General features: G+C 34.7%; 2 pseudogenes; both read left to right on the top strand.

The window, feature by feature from the left end:
• Nucleotides 1-234: 234 nt before the first annotated feature.
• Nucleotides 235-1,308, top strand: LOC144252983 (akirin-1 pseudogene; annotated as a pseudogene).
• Nucleotides 1,309-3,492: 2,184 nt separating this feature from the next.
• LOC144252975 (kinetochore protein NDC80 homolog) overlaps nt 3,493-20,035 on the top strand; it is a 38,020-nt pseudogene continuing 21,477 nt past the window's right edge.

Raw genomic sequence — 20,035 nt, 5'->3', positions numbered from 1 at the left:
GACATGTTGAATGCAAATGAAATAAACAGAAACTCACAGAGAAGTCTGTGGGTTAGCCAGCTCCTCTCTGGAGACAGATCAGGAGAGGAAAGTGGGAGGGTGACATGGAGGATGAGATCATGGTATAAAGTACTGGGCTTGAGGGCTCAGACATTCCTCAAGTCCTGCAGATGAAACTGTCATACTGTGCTCTAAATATGGTAATTGTGGGCTTGGCTTGCGAGCCCGGCTGAGGAGCCGGAGCTTGGGCCGCAGCAGCCGCCGCGTCCGCCCCTGGTCCCTGGCCCCTCAGCGTCATGGCGTGCGGGGCGACGCTGAAGCGGCCCATGGAGTTCGAGGCGGCGCTGCTAAGCCCCGGTTCCCCTAAGCGGGGGCGCTGCGCCCCTCTGCCCGGCCCCACTCCGGGCCTCAGGCCCCCTGACGCGGAGCCGCCGCCGACTCTCCAGCAGCCCGCCCCGCCCGGCAGCGAGTGGCGCCTTCCAACTCCGGAGCAAATTTTTCAGAACATAAAGCAAGAATATAGTCGTTATCAGAGGTGGAGACATTTAGAAGTTGTTCTCAATCAGAGTGAAGCTTGTACTTCAGAAAGCCAGCCTCACTCCTCAGCACTCACAGCACCTAGCTCTCCAGGTTCCTCCTGGATGAAGAAGGACCAGCCCACCTTTACCCTTCGACAAGTTGGAATAATATGTGAGAGGCTTTTAAAAGACTATGAAGATAAAATTCGGGAGGAGTATGAGCAAATCCTCAACACCAAACTAGCAGAACAGTATGAATCTTTTGTGAAATTCACACATGATCAGATTATGCGGCGATATGGGACAAGACCAACAAGCTATGTATCCTGAAGCTTTCTTGCATTATCTGGGTACCAGGTTTGACCTCAAGAGATGGCTGCTGTACACTTTTTGCAACTGGTTTGATATCACATTTCAGCTCCAAAACTTTGCATCCTGAGAACACTTAAACGTTTCTGCAGGTCCATTTTATACAACTTGAAAGACCTTAAAACTTTCTGGTTGCCACAAGCATATCTTTCTTTTCTGCTCATCCAATAAACAGCTGTGCCCTACTGTGATAGATTTTCCAAACAAAAATACCTGGAGCAGCAGTTTAGCAAAATATGCCTTCAGTGGCACTCAACAAATGGAGTTTCCCCAAGCACAGTTCTGTAAGAAGTGTGTGTGAGAGTGTGTGTATGTGTGTGTATGTATATTTTAAGTTATTATTTGTATTGTGCAAATTTTTTTTTTGATCTTGGGGATTCTGGCTGTGAATTTGATGCACGACAATTATGGTTAAAAACATTTGCTTGGTCTATCGAAGATCTGGATTCTTGGTCTATCGAAGATTCTGGAGCAGAAGCATTGGGGTTTGCTCGGGAGCATAGTATAGGTGAGCAAGGGACTGGGCCAGGCCCCAGCAGCACTGCTACTTGGGAGGAACCACTTCACCTTTGTATTAGTTATTAAAAATACAATTCAGATTCTTTGGTCAGGTTCCCCCAAATTCTTCTGAGGTGTCCATGTTCAACTGCTTGAGCTTTGTTTTGGCAACCCCCTACCCGAAGTTGCTTATAGGCTGTTCTTCACCTTGTTTCCAAGGCTGCAGAGCAGAAAATAGCCTCTGTTTTGAGGAGGTGGAGTTAAGTATACATTTATTTTTTACTGTGACTTGTTCAGGACCACATTTTACAAAATGCCTTGTTTCCTTTATTGTTTCTGGAAAGGAAAGTTCTATTAAAATTGTTTTAGTTTGAACATAGAATAGTTTTTTTAATTATGGCTTATTTTGAAAATTTTTGAGTTTAATTCAAATGTATGCCAATACCTTCCAAAGTAAGGTAATATTCAGAGACAGTTGTTCTGATCAGATGGCTTAGAGAAATTTTTGGAATATTCACATTCGAAGATTCCTTATTAATGAATGTCTGACTTAAATCTAACCAAAAACTGCAACATTATTCTTTGTACATTTTCATTATATAGTGTTAACAAGCTTAGTAGCAAATTATGTGAATGAAGGTGAAGATCTGCTTAATGGAGATATTAAGCCAAGATATTTAAAAGGTGAAGTTGACATTTCACAACATAATTAAATAGAGTATCACTAACAGCATAAAATTTACCATGAAAACATTTGGTTTATAAAATGTTTAATTTACCAGCAGGTTGCAAGAAAATGTCTATTATAAAGAAAGGGACAATATAGTTTATGACTAAGTATTGCCACTTAGATTTGAAGATGGGTACCTTGTTTTGAAATGCAAACATTCCATTCTCTCAACTTACAACTCTAAAGAAGGCAAAAAAAATCCAGATTTTTAACATTCCTTTCTTAACTGGCCTTTCCTCTTCTCATGCCTTCAGAGAATAAATCTGCAGAGGTTTTTTTTATTTTATTTTTTCCTGTTGTTGTTGTTAAATTCATAAAATCATTGCATTACTTGTTTAAAATATAAAAATCTATTTTGGACATAAGCCTTCTCATTTTATGCTACTTTGTTTTCCAAGTTAACTAAATCACAGTATTAGATGGAATGAATGAGGCCTTTTTAATTTTTTTTTTCTTTCCCACCTGAAAGGAAAACATACAACTCTGCTTGTTTCTTTAGTTTCTCACTGAAGATATGCTCATGGCTCCTTAATAAAAACATGACATCAAGTTTCCATTTCCCATAATTCCTTTTGCTTAGTGAATAAAGTCATAATAAGTATGTCAGAATGAAAACAGGAATAAAGTTCTTTTGAGCTGATGGAAATGCCAATGCAGCTTTTTTATAAGTGGAAATACTGACTGTCATCAAAACGGATTGGGTGGCTCCAACAGAGCCTATATTACATCTGATTCACTGATCCCTTTAAAATTCTTGCCCCCAAACTTGGGTGCAACACAAAACCTTCCTGAGACCTGCCAGTTCTTTTGTCAGTTTGCAAAACAAAATACAATGTAAAAATAAACTTTTTGGGGGGAGTATGAAATAGCATTTATGTTTGGACAAATCTCTCCCTTTTGGTTATCTTACCCACCTGTTATATCTAGTTTCTTTAGCTAGTAACTATCTGTCATTTGTCATTGAGTTATCGAAGTAAGAACATTTATAGTTCTCTTAGATTTCTCTAAAGAAACAATTTGGGTGAAAAGTCAATAATAGATGTATTTTGTGTATCCATCAGCACTCCAAGTACTTATGAGATAATTAAAATTGGTAAGGAGTCATTGGTTTTATACCCTAAGTGGGGAAATAAATCCAAGATTAATGTCAAAAAGAGTTGTATTCACTACATGTTAAATACAAAATTTCATGGTTAAAAAATGTACTCTTTGTAAAATGGAAGATACTCCAAATGCAACTCCCCCCACCATAATTTTGTAAATGGGTATGTACAGTATTTTTAAAGAGTGCCTTTTTTTTAACTGACATTAACACACTGAAACTTTACCGGGTTATAGGATGGGGCTGTTCATCTGGAAGTAGAACTACTTGTAACAATGGCCTGCAAGATAGCTTGTATCCCCCTTTCACCAATCAATTTTCTGGCTCAGATCATAGGTTAAGTTGTTTAGAATAGCCTAGGAATACTGTGGGAAGCACTGAGAAAGCTTCAGAAATATTTCAGGCAATGCTGAATCTTAGGGCAACTTGCAAAAACTTGGAGACAAGTGTCGAAATGTTTTTGGACAGAAAAAATGAAAACAGTGTCTTGGAATGATGACCTAAGTTAAAATATGGTTTGAAATTGTGAATGAAAATATGGAGACTCACAACACACCAAATTTCTTTATGGCTTCCTGTGCCCTTCATATGAACTTCCTGATACAAAGTTTGAAGAAGAGGTTCCAAAAATCTTTAAAAACCTTGGGTATGAACATTATATTTCTTAGTCTGGGGAAATTATTGGAACCTAAAAACCAAATTCAATAAATTTAATATTTGAGTTAGAAAAGTTACATGTTTTAAAATGATTATTGTGAACAGTACATATAGAATGAATAGAAGAGGAATTATACTGTGGATATATTAGTCTGTTTTGTGTTTGTACTGTATAACAAATACTGAAACAAAGTAACTTATAAAGAACAGGCATTTATTTAGCTTATGGTCTAGGGGGTTAGAAAACCCAAAAGCATGGTATCAGCATCTGCTCTGCACCTTGTGAGGGCTGGATCAAGACATGGAAGAGGGTATCACATGGCAAAACAATACAAATGTGTCAGAGAGATCTGACTTTTATATTAAAGCCACTCCTTCAATAATATTCCTCTAGATGGATTAATCCATTCATGTGGGCTCTGTAAGTCACCTCCCAAAAGTGCCACCTCTGAGTATCATTAACATCTGACTTTATGGATTAAGTTTCCAATCCATAAATTCTGGGAGATGAACATTCACACCATAGCAGTAAGTTAGTACAGAACTACATGTGATAGAGCATGAAGCCCTAAACTGCCGAAGTGATGGGGTAGAAAGTACAGGCTGGTTACCACAGGTTTTTATTTAATAAATATTTTATTTAGTTGTAGTTGAACACAATACATTTAGTTTAATTTATTTTTATGTAGTGCTGAGAATCGAATCCAGCACCTTGTACATGCTAAGCGAGTGCTCTACTGCTGAGCCATAACCTCAGCCCTGGTTACCACAGATTTTATGGAAACAAAAACAACATCATTGAGGTCTAATGGAGTGAATATGAATTTGGAAATGGCTAAATAGAGTAAGCACAGTGTTGGTTTTGGGGATGAGTAGTTCTTACAGGTGGTTTATTGAATTTAGGGAAACAAAAGATCTTTTGATAGGACTCCAACATATTGATTATAAATCAAATTCCACATGTTAAGGGTTTGTAGATACAAATTAATCTGCAGAGAAGAAACCAAAAATACACAAAATCATTTTGAGAGTTAGATGACTAGCACAGAAACACAACAAAATATTTTCTAAACAAGTTAAAATAATAGAATATGGGGAATTTTAAAAACATAACTTCTTGCTTAATTTGCCCATTATTTTTACCATATTAATATGAGATTTTTTTCTCCCCCTGCAGGTATCCTTTTGCACTATCCAAAAGTTCCATGTACACAGTGGGAGCCCCTCATACCTGGCCTCACATTGTAGCAGCCTTGGTTTGGCTAATAGACTGCATCAAGGTATTTGGTTTCACCTTTTAAATGTACACATAGGAAAGTTTGGGCTTTTTCTCTAAAAGGTACTCCTATTTCTCTCCCAGTCTTGCTTTTGCCACTTATCTCAAGTCTGCTTCAAAGTTTTCATTTTTCAAAGTACATTTAAGTTCCTGAGACTATCAACATATGTCATGAGAGGTGAGGGAGATAAAGTTCATGTTGGCAAAGAAGCTGGGACTACAAGTTCTCCCCACTATACCCAGCTATTACTTTAATTTCCCTTTTTAGGGTTCCTCCATACAGACAATTGTCAATATTAAACAAATCAAAACCTCACACACGCTAGGCAAGCACTCTGCAACCAATCTATACTCCCAGCCGCATTGTTTTTAATAGTTGGCAACATAACAAGCAAAAAAAAAAAGGTAAATAATATTTTCACATTTGCATTTTGTGCTATTTTATTTGTTTTTGTTGTTGTCATTTGTTTTAACTGTGTTATGGATCAATTCCAGGTGATTGTTAGGTAAACTGTCTATCATTGAGCTATATCCAACCCAAGATTGCCATTGTCTAGTTAAAAAATAATTAATTTAGGGCTGAAAGTATAGCTCAGTGGTAGACCACTTGCCTAGCATACATGAGACCCTTGCTTCCATCCCTAGCACTACAAAAAAAAAAATAACAACATATAAAGAAATTAGCCCCTGTCTATATTATGCCCTGGTTTTTCCTTTTGATTTTATGTACCATGTTTTGACTATTCTGAATTATGAATTTTCATCTAGTCTAATGTAGTCTCTTCCTTTTGTAGCTTCTGAGTTTCCTGTCCTACTTAGCAATATAATTTTTAAAACCAGTATGGCCCCCTGACATTTTCTTGGTCATCAAAAGCCCTTAAGTAAATGTAAGTAGGCAGTGGGTGGATGGATTTTGACCCAAGAACCATGCTAGTACATGGAGCATCAGCAGTTGTCAAAAAAAAAAAAAAATATATATATATATATATATATATATATATATATATATATATATATAAATCCAATACCAGAGTCCATTAATAAAGCACAAATTACTGAACTTTATATATAACATTTAGACATTTAACTTGTCTCACATACTCCATGGACATGGTAATCACCTCTGCATTCTTGCTATCAGATATCCCTATTAGCACTGGAATACTAACCTTATTCGCCTAAGCATCTTAGTATTTTGTTATGTGTTTGTGAGATAACACCTCCAGATGTACAGGAACTGCTATGACTGGTCAGAGAGAGACCTCTTTTTTGTACAGTCCTAGGATGTCCATCTAGGGCCTCACACATTCCAGGCAATCATTAGAGCACTGAGCTTCATTCTCAGCCCTTTTTATAACTTATTTTGAAACAGTCTTGATAAATTGCCCAGGCTGGACTCCAATTTGTGATCCTCCCACCTAGCCTCCTGAGTTGCTGGGATTACAGATACTGCATCCAGCTAGAAAAAGAGATCTCTTGAGATGCCTCCAAGCCTATTATTTAGGTTGGAATCCCCTCTTTCCTATCTTGCTTTTCTCAGTGTGATAAAATTGAACACTGCAACAACATATAATCCATGAGACACTATAGGTTTCTTGTTCTAATTGTCTTTCCCATTTAATCTTAGAAATTTTATTCACACCTGGGAAGGTCTCCTTTATTCCCTGGTGTTTTTTTGTTGGTTTGTTTTGTTTTTGTTTGTTTGTTTGTTAGTTTTAATTCCTCCAGTTATTTTTCCTAGTATTTTATGGCTTATTTGTGTTTTTCTTCATTTTTTTTGTTTTTTGGTGATTGTGTTTTTTTTTTTTCTTCTTTTTTGAGACAAGGTCTCACTGTGTTGCCCAGTCTTATTTCAAAATCCAGAGCTCATTTGATCAGCCTTCCAGATAGCTAGACTCCAGGTGTATGCCGATGCACCCAGCTTTGTGTTGTTTGAAACATTTATACCTCTGAAATTTATTTTAGCTTAAGAAAGAGAAAGCATTTTTTTTAAATAACTCACTCATATATCTTAGTAACATTTACTGAATAACCAACCTATTGTTTCCCAACAATTTGGAACTGTTCTTAATGTATTCTTAGATCCGTTTTTCCTTTTCTCCTATCCCTGCAACATGGGCATTCCAATTGCTTTGTTTTCTAACATATTTTATATAGTAGAGGCAGGTTTTTTTTTGCTTTTCACAAGTTATCTAGCTATTCTCAGATCCTCACTTTTAAAGCCATTTTGCTTTTGCTCCCCATTGACATCACATTGAATTCATAGATATATTGGGGGGAGAGGATTTCTATCTTGACAATATTCAGCATCATCATGTGGAAAAGTAGTCAATCTCTTTTTTCCTATCTCTTTTGCTCCTTCAGTTTTATTATTTAGTTTTAATGTATTAAGATAGAGATAATGTTTTTCATGTTGAAGTTCATCTGCTTTAATCAGGAATGGGTAAAGGGTGTTGTATGCTTTTGCAGGATCTATTGAGAGTATGCTTTTCCTCTTGACCTGATTTCCTAATAGCCTCTGTTTGATCATTGTTTATTATTCTTTTGCTACACTCCCAAATTGCTTGTTAATATTTCATAAAGTTTGGTTTCTCCTTTCATTCTCTCTATGCCTCCTTTCAGAGCTTGGCACATAATCAGTTTGAGTGGCAGTAGTTTAAAAAGTCCCCCATCTCCTCTACTGATGACCATGAATAGGAGGGTTGTATGTGCCCCTAGAGTTCCCTGGTAGCCTTTGTTTAATGATCAAGGGGGCAGAGCCTGACTTATCTCATATTCCTCTGCATGCTTTCTGCCTGAAGTTGTGAAACTTCTTGAGAAGTGGTAGTATTTTGCAAAAATGTAATCTTTAGCTGAAAAAAAAATGCCTCAAGTGTATTTGCTGTACTGGAGACTGAACTTGAACTTAGGAAAATTTCTATTAAACAATAAAATGTTATGTGTTAGCACTGGGTCACATCCCAGCTGTTTTATTTTTTTATTTTGAGATAGGGTCTCACTAAGTTGCCTATGCTGGCCTTGGATTTCATAATTATTCTCCTTTATCCTCCCAAATTGCTGAGATTGCAGGTGTGTACCATCATGCCTAGCTATATTCCTTTTTATCTCTGTACAATTTTAAGTTCCAACTATTTCAACCAAGTCTTCTCATTTTAAAACTCTCAATCCTTGCAGTTGAGGCTTCTATAGTTCCTGGAGAATCTGTCTATCTCTGTGTATGGCTCTCCTTGAACCTTGCAGAGTAGTAACAGTTTTCACAAGGACATTTGACATTAAACTTCTATTGTTTTCTTGGGCTCTGTCATACATGTCTCTCAGACTTCATTAAACCATACTGTCACCTTAGGCCCTGTGAATGAAAGACAAGGCAAAAAATGAATTGATAGAGCTCCCTGCATCCACCCTAGACATACAGAAAGTCTTCAGTGCCTTGAGATTAGGGAAAGGGTAGAAGGACAGGCAACTCTGGGCTAAGAACAATGTCTTTCCAAAATCCTGTATATAAGTCCCAGGAAAAGAAAATTTCCCACCAAAAACCACTTTCATTTATTACTTTCAAATTTCAATAACTTTAGTATTTCTGAAATTTTATTTTGTAAAATTCAATTTAAAGTTCATATTTATACATGAGATTTACCAAAATTGAACTCAGAAGAAATAATTATTAGTTCATCTTTTCTATGGCAGTTCTGATTTGAATTCTTAGAGTTACATTAAATTGTGTAAATTCTCAATAGATTAATAGCTGTGTAAGGGTCACATGTTTTTCTCTATGGAGAAGAACTAAATATGGAGCACTTTTTTCCAAAATTTTAAGGGATTTTTTTTTTTACTAAAATTTTAAGGATCATGTTTTAAGATTCAATATAACATCCCAGGAAAACAAACTTTCAGTCATACAATTAAAAGCTTCTAAAAATGACACTAAAAAACAAATTTCAGGGGCGAGGGTGGCGAATTAATGGTAGGACACTTGTATAGTATATATGAGGCACTGGGTTTTATACCTGGCACCACAGAAAAAATAAAACGAAAGGTATTGTGTCCACCTACAAAAAAAAAACTATTAAAAAATTGAGCCAGGATCATTGGAACACACCTGTAATTTCAGCAGCTCAAGAGGCTCAGGCAGGAGGATCACAAGTTTGATGCCTGCCTTAGGAACTCCATGAGGCCATAAGTAACTTCATGGGATCCTATCTTTAAAAAAAATAAAAAAGGACTAGGAATATAGTTTCATGGTAAAGAGCCTCTGGATTCAATCCCTAGAACCACCCTACCCTAAAAATTGACAAACATGAAAGCCATGTTTTTCACATCTAGACAATCAACTTACTATGCTGTTTATTTGCTAACTAGATACAAACTGCCATGAAAGAAAGCTCACCTTTATTTGATGATGTACAGCCATGGGGAGAAGAAACTGAAGATGGAATTATGCATAATAAGATAAGATGTTTTATGTTATATAAGATTTCTTTTCCTCCTCTTATAGAATGAAAATATTAATGATATTTTAATGTAGTTGTTAATACAAAGGATAACAAATTGAATCTTAGAATATTACACATAGGTTCTTTATTTTGTTCTGACTTTTTAGTTTAGGCATATTGTCACTTAGAGTTACCATGCATTTTTTTATAGAACTATATACTTTTTTTTATACAACTATATATTTTACTGAAACCTAAGCTGTGTGACAAGCCTCCCCTCCTCCATTTCCTAAAATATGCCAATCTATATATCCAAATGGAATAAATACTAGATCCAAGGAATAACTTTTAAATGTTGAGATTATGCACTTGTGTTCCCAGCATACATAAAAGATCAATTACCACACGGGCCCCTGGAAGAAAAGCTTTCTATCTCTAATTTTAACCTTCAATCTTTGGAGCCTTTATCACCAAAAGAGAGTGAAAATAATTCCATTCTCATCTTTTATTACCGCCTGGTCAATAGTTCAGAGATATATCAACTGATGTGGTATTACTGCCCGCTTTTTGAGCAAGAATATGCATGTCCTTTAGTACATCAGCAGTGATCCCAGCTGGAACTGCTTCTTGAAAGCCTTTGATCTTACCCTAGAGAGAGTTCTCCCACATTGCAACATATGTTCTCAGCTACATTTAGTTGTACCTCAGTTTCACCCAAATATAATTACCACCTATTAACTGTTAAATTTCTTGACATTCATCCAAAAGGTTTAAACCATTAAAAGTTATTCTTTCCATCAGAGCTATTATTTCAAATGATTAAATACGGAGAAACACTTTGGAATCTATAAAGTGCTATTTTTAATTATAAAGAGTTTTCACTGTATTAAATTCACCAGATTCTGATCCTCAGCTTTGTGGGTCTGTAAACTCATTTTTTTTTAATCTGTAAGATTAAAATTGAATAAGCTTAGGGAAACTTATTCACTATTACTAAAAATCACAAGAGACTGATTTGAAGTCGAATGAAAATATATTATTTTATCATCAGTGGTAAGTCTGTCCAGTTATAGGAATACTTGTACTATCTATTTAAGGTACTCCGTCCATAGCAACCAAGTAATGAGAAAATTGCTTGTAAGCAAAGAATTAGCACAAAGGGAATTGCTTTGCTTTCTAATAAAAATACTCATTCTCAGGAACCAAAATACCCGATGATAACAAAATAGAGTGTTACTTTCTCTTGGATAAATATTAAAAATTTTGATGCTCTACTGTTTAGATCTCTACTTACCAGGCTGTTTTTGAGCTGGAAGTTGCAATGTGATTATAGCAAGTTTCCTTGTTTTTTGAGCTTGAAATTCTGAAGATATTTTAAAATAGGAAATACATATTTATACTTCTTATTTATACCTGGCCAGTCATGACATGAAATGTAAAAAAACATTCCCTTATGTTCTGCTGTTGATGTACATTCCTGAAGAGTAACCAGGTCAATTTCAGCTTTACCATATGGGAAAGGAAGCAAGATAAATGACACACTTTTTTTAAGAGAGGAATGTTCCTAGTAATCTAATACTACATTTAGATGTAGCATGCTGAGAATGTATAGCATATAGGTTTCTGTCTCTTAATCGTACACATTTATATAACTACTCAGTGTTTCTGACATTTTTTATTCAAAATAAATTTTTATTTAGAAATGTGGAACAAACTAACAGAATTATGACTTTATTTTTAAAATCTGCTTTACCCAACCAGTTATTTTTGGACTACACCATAAAATGCTATGAGAGTTTCATGAATGGTGCTGACAGCTTTGAAGAGATGAATGAAGAGTTGCAGTCAAAGCTGAGTAAGTATTCTCATATCCAGTGTGTTTGTCTTCAGTCATTTACCTCTGCTCTTGGTATGGTAGTTTATTTTGCCATATCTAATATTCATAAGAGCTCTGTACTTTAAATGCATACAGATGCCTGCAGATTTTTTCTTTGGTAGAGAAAAGTAGTAGTGGAGTACAGAATACTGGTGTTGATGTCAGTCCTAAAGTTTCTTAGTGACTGTGCACTCAACAAAAATCTTCATCACTCTGACAAAGCTTTGCAGGATTAGATGGCAGTATAATACCAAACACAACCAGCAGCATTGAAAGTAATTAATAAATGTTATTTCTCTAAACAGAGAGAATGTCCTTGCTTTACTATTTGAAAACTTAATTAGTCAAAAGACCTAAAGTCTCATTTTAAATTCGTAGAAAGTTAACAGATCATTGTATTTCTAAATAAAAAATATTTTTGTATTCAGTATAATCTGGTGACAGCCCAATATATTTACTGGCTAACTCTAAAATGATCCAGGGACATTATATTTTATTGTTCCTTAAGTTAGAATTACCATGTATACAAAATGTCAGAGAAAGGTAAAATAGATTAAGATATATGAAGCTGTTCCTTCAAAAACAATCGAGTCAATCAAAACAGGATAATATCACCTCGCCACTCATGGCATGAAATTTAAAAAAAAAAAAAACATTCCCTGATGTTATGCTGCAGATGTACATTCCTTAAGAGTAACCAGGTCAATTTTAGCTTTACCACATGAGAAAGAAAGCAAGATAAATAACACTTTTTTTTTAAGAGAGGAAAGTTCCTAGTAATCTAATACAGAATGCATCTAGTGAGATATTTTATGTTTCTCTATATAATTAAGCATATAAATTAATTCATTCATTTACCCATTCAAATTTTTGTTGTATATCTAGTATGTGTTAGGCATCATTTAGACACTGGGGATACAGTAATAAATACGAGATTAAAAGAATTCTTGCCCCTATAAACTTACATTCTAATAGAAAGAGAAGTAATAAATAAACAACTATAAATCAAGTGGTGATTAATGCTATGGAGAAAAATTCAAGTTAGGGTATGGGGAATAGAAAGTATAGTGCAGGGCTGGGATTGTGGTAGAGCACTTGTGTAGCATATGTGAGGTACTGGGTGCGATCCTCAGCACCCACATAAAAGTAAATAAAATAAAGATATTGTGTTCATCTACAACTTGTCCACTGGACCTACCCAGAGGCTGAAGCAGGAGGATTATACGTGTAAGGCCAGCCTGGGAAAAACTTTGTGATTTGACCAGAGAGATAGAAGGCAAAAAATATTGTGGCCTGAGTCTTATGAAGTTTTTTGGGTTTTGTCTCCAGAGGATTTATATAATGTAGATGCTTCCAAGCTGGAATAATTAGCATCGAAAAACAAAGCATTGAATGAACAGATTGCAATATTGGAACAAGAGAGAGAAAAAGAGCCGGTTAGTAAATGTGTTTATGTACTTCCTTGAGAGCTCTTATAGATTCTTGGTCTCCTTAGAGAATACTGGCTGTTTTTATAAAAAGTTTTTTGAATGAGCTAACAAAGTAAGCTTCTTAAAAGTTAAATATTACATAGAATAAATTCCCATTGAAAACATGTTTGATATCTATGGAGTTTCCCCCCCCCCTTGGGATCTATCAATCTTTGACTAACAGTGTTCAGAATATGATGAAAGGTTTCTACCTTTTTACATAAGACCAGAAATAGCTTTTGAACAAAGTCCTCATGGTATATATCTCCAAGGAACAATATTAACAAAAAGCCCTGAGTTTTATAATTACTATAAAAAGGAATAGTGATATATCTGATTACATATAATCCTAAGTGTTTTCTAAAGACTAAATTAGAATACTGATATTTTAATTTGATTTTGTGTATTACTAACGAAGCACCCAGGCTGTTGTATAAAATAAACAATTTTAAATGATTGTTTTGTTTTTTTTTTTTCCTCTTTGGCCCTTGTGGGGATTTTTTGTTTTGTTTTTTTCTATTCTAAACTGACTTATTGAAAAGTCCATGTCTTTATATAGGTAATAATAATATAGTGCTTTTTCATTTGATTCCTCCTAAAATGAAAGGGAATGCTGATTAAACTTTCTCTAAGATGAATTTAATAACATTGTTTTCTTTTAAAATAAAGTATGGAATGATTATTGATGAGAATAACTAATTTAATATTATTTTCTCTTAAAGAACCGTCTAGATTCATTAAGGAATTTGAAAACTTCCTTACAAGCAGATGTTCAGAAATATCAGGCATACATGAGCAATTTGGAGTCTCATTCAGCCATTCTGGACCAGAAATTAAATGATCTCGATGAAGAAATTGCTAGAGTAGGTAAGCACAGCAAATGCTGAAAGAAATCATTCAGATGTGTATTGTCCAATATATGCCAAGACCTTTGTTATCTATATCTATTTTGTTTCTATGGTAAATTTTTATAGCTGGTTACCAATTTTCCAATGCCTTTTCTGTTTTCTGAAGCTGCTGTAACAAATTACTGCAAACTTGGTAGTTTAAAACAATAAAAACTTACTCAGTCTATAGTAGTTACTGAGGTTGTATGTTCAAAAACCAATAGCACCACCCTCCCCCCAAGGACTTAGTGTGAATCTGTTCCTTGCCTCCTCTAGCTTTTAGTATTGGACAGTGTTCCCAAGCTTGTATAAACATCACTACATTCTCTGATTCTCTGCCTTCATCTTTATATTGCCTTCCATGTGTGTCATTTTTTTTTAAGATGATGAGATGGAGTTGCCAGATTACCTAGGCTGGCCTTAAACTTGCTATCCTCCTACCTAAGCCTCTCAAGGAACTGGGATTAAATGCTTGTGCCACTATGTTCAGTTCTCTTCTGTGTGAAGTCTCCCTCTGCTTTGATGTCACAAGGATGCTTGTGATATTTAGAGCCCACATAAATAATCCAGAGCTATCTGCTTGTCCCAGTATTCTTAATCAGATCTGCAAAAATCCTTTTCCAAATAAAGTAATGTGTACAAGTTCCAGAGATTAGGACTTCATATATTTGTGTCACCATCATTCAACCTCCTCCACTTTTTTAAGCACAAGCTCTCGAAAGTCAACAGGGACCTACCCTAAGAACTCATGCTGCCTGATATGTGTGTGTGTGTGTGTGTGTGTGTGTGTGTGTGTGTGTGTGTTATTCTATATTTTTTCGATTCTGCTTTGTAATTAATAAGCCAGACTCTTGATCTCTGCCTGTTTCAGTGTGTTCTGTCTTACTCTCCATTGCTACAAACAAAAGCAGCTCAGCAGCTAAATCTGAAAATATGCAAATACTACAATTCTCAAGAAGAAAAAGCACAACTAAAGAAACCTTGTTTGTATCCTGAGTCTCCCTATCTTTGTTTTCATAAACACATATCCATCTTAATTGTGAAGTTGGCAAATAGTGTGGCACAGGTATTTGATAGCATCTAGAAGGAGAGCAAAGGAAGGTATCTACAAATCACAAAACTGTTGGGCTACAGTTTAAAAGTAAATACATGAAAAATTATCCATTACTTTCTCAGAAATTGGCCTTCTTGTATTTTATTTTAGGACTTTATAAGTTGAGTCTGTACCATGCAGAAATTATATAGTTAATCCTCAGGAATTTTGATTTAACTCAGTCTATGGAGTATTGATCATCTGTCAAGTCAAGGCTTGTAATTATCCCAAGAATTTGCTAAATCAGTTTTTTTCCAAATGACTGTGATTATGTATGTTTAATTTGCTCTATACAAACTAAACTAGTCACTATCCTTTGTTTGTTCTCCATCATGACAAGGAACCATAACTAATTTATTATTCTAATAATGTTTGTAATGTAATTAAGTCAATAATTTCTAACATTAATACAGAGTCTGTTCCTTATTAGCATATAATTAAGAGAATTGTCATATTTCCTACTTATGAAAACTTTTTCCCAAAAGTTGCAAACTGAATAGATAAGAGAGTAATACTTCAACTATCATTTGTCATTTCAAAGTGGTTTAGTTTGAGAGCTTAATTTTTTAACAATTAACCTAAGATGTCTTAATTCTTGGGAGTATTTTAACTTTCTTGATTATTTAAAGCCATTTGCAGCCAAGAATGTAAAAGAAATATTTAAACTCTAAACATATTTTTGAACAGGCATTTGTGATGAATACATAAAGTTTTACCTAAATCAACATTAATTTATTTTAAGTTCAGATGAGGAGCTTCCCAAATATTGGGCTTGGGCTACAGATAGGTTATAATAAAGTTGAGCCAGATATGGGGTACACACCTGTAATCCCATCAGCTCAGGAGGCTGAGGCAGGAAAATCACAAGTTCAAAGCTAGCTTTAGCAACTTAGCACAGCCCTGCAACTTAGCAAGAACTTAGCAAGACCCTGTCTTAAAAAAAAAAAAAAAAGAAAGAAAGAAAGAAAAAGAACTGGGGATATGAGTAAGTGGTTAAACAACTCTGGGTTTAATTCCTGGTACCAAAAAAAAAAAAAATGACATATTGGTCCTCTCAGCACTCAAGATGATGTTCTTTACCCAGTTAGTCAACTCCTTCCCTTTATCCCAACCTGTTATAAAAATATTATCATATCTGTGTAAGGCATGAGTGATAGGATGTTGGAAAATACTGATTTATTTAAATAAAAACTTTATCTTTTAAAATATATTTTAGATATTCATGGACTATTTATTTATTTATTTATATGCAGTGCTGAGAATCAAGCCCAGTGCCTCACACAGGGTAGGCTAAGCAAGCGCGCTACCACTAAGCCAGAACCCTAGCCCTAAAAACTTTATTTTAATGAAATAAAGTTTTTATATTTGTGGATATGGTTTTTCTGGCTATTTGAAGAGTCATCTATTGGGCCTGGAGTTGTGGCTCTGTGATAGAGTGCTTGCCTAGCATGTGTGAGGTACTGGGTCTGATTCTCAACACTGCATACAAATAAATAAAAAATAAAGGTACACTAAAAACTAGATATTTTAAAAAATAAAAAAATAAAGTTTAATTTAAAAAAATCATATATTAAAAGCATTTAAATGAATATTAACAGAAACAGACTATCCCTCTTAAGTACAAATATTCTTAATTGTAATTATTATGTATTAGGTTACAGTTTTTTCATATACTACTTTCTGAAAACAATAGTAAGACAACAGAGAAATAAGATACTAACAGAACTTTAACTGTATTATTTCTAAGAATATTATTATCAAAGTGAGACCTAAATTAGCCAAAAGAAGAAGAAATATGTATATACACAACTTGGATAGGTAGACATCAGTCCTGTTAAATAATGGCATCAGTTTTCTTTTAGGAATTGAAGAATTTAAAAGTTTTTTTTTTTTCCAATTCAGAACTAGAATGTGAAACAATAAGACAGGAGAATGCACGTCTACTGAATGTTGTTGATAACCAGAAGTACTCAGTTGCAGACATAGAATAAATCATGAAAAAAATGATTTGCAGCAAACCATTAATAAATTAACCAAGGATCTGGAAGCTGAACAACAGCAGTTATGGAATGAAGAGTTAAAGTATGCCAGAGGCAAAGAGGGGGTAAGTCGTACCATTTTTGGTGGCAACTCATCAGAGTTGACCTTTTTAAAGGTCTGTTCCAATTAAGAAGAACTTGGAGGTAGACTAAATTGGCTAAAGAGGTAAAATTGTCTAACATTGACATTTAGCATGACTAAAATACTCATTACTTTTATGTCAATTCAGTAACACTTTCTCACAGTCATATTTAAGGTATACTGTATTTTATAACAGTGAACAAAGAAATAAACAAAAAAATCTCTCTTAAAACCATGAAATAATTTGTATAAATCCCATCTGTAGAGGGATACAATTCTGTAACAGCCACCATGTGCCACTTACTCTGCTGGGCATAGGGGAAATAAAGATAAAAATGTAAAGACTCTTCCATCAAGAAACATCTGACCTAGCCCAGCATAGTTGCAAATGCTCATAACCCCAGCCTCTCAGAAGGCTGAGGCAGAGATAACAAAAGTTTGAGTCCAGCCTCAGCAACTTAGCAAGACAGTGTTCCAAAACAGAAAATAAAGATGCCTGGCCATGTAGGTCAGTGGTAGGGTTCCCCTGGGCTCAATCCCCAGTACAGTACTACCCAAAAGGAAGAAAGGATTCTCCTTATATTTTCTATTGTGAGATCAAATTCTAATAGATATTTGCACAAGGTGCTAAGGAAGCATATAGTATAACTAACCCAGATTTAGTGTGCATGATGTGGGGAAATGGATGAGAAGGTTTTTAGAAAAGGCTTCCTTTAAGAGATAACATTTCAAATTGAATTAGGAAATATAAGAAAGAATTAACATGGCAACTCTTTTTTGCATGAATTAGCAAAAAAAGGAATATATGGGAAAGCTCAGACTAAGCAGCCTAATGTACAAGCTTTTCTTGTAGTTTAAAAGACCAAACTTTTCTTGTAGTTTATAAGACCTGAAAACTCTCAGAGTTTCATAGTTTTAAAAATTATAAAGAAGTATAATTACCTCTTCAGAAAAGTGTTATTTTTGGTAATGTGAAAAATGTGTTGGAAGGGAGCAAAACAGTTAAATAAGGATCTGTATCAGTAATCTAGGAAGAAATTACAAGCTAAATTTAGGTAATGCTAATAGGGATTCTAAGAAGTGAGTGGATTCTAGCTACTTAGGAGGTACAGTAAATGAGATAGTTGAAGGAGAAGAGGAACAGCCATGTCTCTAGCTTGCACAGTTGGATGAGTAATAGTACCACTCACTTGCGAATAGAAGAGAAATAAGAAATAAGTCAGGAATGGGGATAGATGTAATGTTTATATGCGGCATCCAGGGCATAATAAATTATTGTATATATGGGTTTAGACTTCAGCATAAAATAACCAAATTACTTAGCCTAAGCTTAATTTTATAGATAATACTTTAATATTTTAGCCAACATTGTTGATAAAGTAGACTTTCTGGCCATATGAATTTTTAGGTAATGAAAAGTTACTCTTATTTTTGTAGGCAGTCTTCATTATTCCTGCCATACTTAATTTTCATGCATTCTTTACTCTTGCTTATAGCCTATTAGTTCCAGTTATCTTTTTTTTTTAATAAAAAAAGGGTTTAAAGGGCTTTTTTTATTTAATGGAGAAAAATAGAGAGTAGAGAGTTTCAGACTTACATTTTTGCTTTAAAGTTTTTCATTCTTTGATTTTCATTTATAATGTTTGCTTATTGGTAGATTTAGTTTGAAAATCTAAACCTTAATGAGAAAAATTTAGCATTTGATTTTTGTTCCAAAATAATGATTTTTTTTATCTTATAACCTCTAGTACTTTCCTTATTACAGTTTTTTTAAAAAAAATTTTAGTTATATTTGAATGCAATATCTTTATTTTGTTTGTTTATTTTTATGTGGTGATAAATATTGAATCCAATGCCTCATATGTGTGAGGCAAGTGCTACACCAGTGGGCTACAACCCCAGCCAGTATTTATTACACATTTATCACATGAGAAAAAGTTGTTAAAGCACAGCAGCTTAGTTTTCCCTAAGGGGGAAATACTAGTTTTTATTCCTGGTCAGATTTATAAACTGCATTATAGACATAATCAGAGAGAATTTGGGTTTTTTGTTTTTGTTTTTGTTTTGTTTTATTGTTTGCAGTGGTGAGGTTCAAACCCAGTGCCTCTCAAGGGCTTTATCACTGAGCTACATCCTCAGTCTGCAGATAGTTTCTTGAACATTCAGATTTTAACTGATTTATGGAAAGTGTGAATTTTACACACCGACATATATGAATCTCAATATGAAATGGACAGTTCAATATTAACAAAGCTTTACCTCGTTCCTTTACCCTGTTTTACATAATTTTGCTCTTTCCTTAGCCATCTGTTTTCTTTCTTCTTCCTGACATTGCTAGGTAAACTCTCCACTTGTGCATCAAGGAGAAAAAGGGGAATTTATAGGAAATAGGTGTTGGAGTTGTAGCTCAGTGATAGAATGCTTACCATACTTGAGGCTGTGGGTTCAATCCCAACAAAGAGAAGGAAAGGGAGATGGCCTCTGGTGGTCAAAGTCTTCAAACCTAGCCTAGAATTTCATAAACCTCGGGTTTAGCCCTGGATTTGCCACTACCCACCTATGTGACCCTGTCATGTCATCTAACCTCCCATAGTCTCCATTTGCTTCTTCAGGAAATTAAACATGGTTAGACTTAATCAGTGTATCTGAAATTAATTACTTCACTACACCTTATTTCACCAGCACTGTATAATAAAGTGAAATCTAAGTTTAATAAACTACAATTAGTATTTGGATGATTAGGCTGAATGGAGAAAAAAAATGAGGAAGTGGGAAAGCAGTAGACTGGGGATGAGCCATAGCAAGGCCATGGACAGTGCAAACAAAACTTAGAGAATTGGGTTCCTCAGAATTAGTTAAGAGAGATATTAAGGATGGTGGCAGTACACAAAAGATCAGTATGAACATTTCATTCATTTATCATCCTACCCCAGGACTAATTTTTGTTTCACATCTCAACTCTGGTATTAGCCTTCTGGAGTTCTTTGTTGAGATGGACATTGTACT

This window comes from Urocitellus parryii, unplaced genomic scaffold (genome assembly GCF_045843805.1).
Source record: "Urocitellus parryii isolate mUroPar1 unplaced genomic scaffold, mUroPar1.hap1 Scaffold_79, whole genome shotgun sequence".
NCBI classification, from domain to species: domain Eukaryota; kingdom Metazoa; phylum Chordata; class Mammalia; order Rodentia; family Sciuridae; genus Urocitellus; species Urocitellus parryii.
The sequence above is the reverse complement of the archived record's forward strand: the minus strand, read 5'-3'. Positions and strand labels throughout refer to the sequence as shown.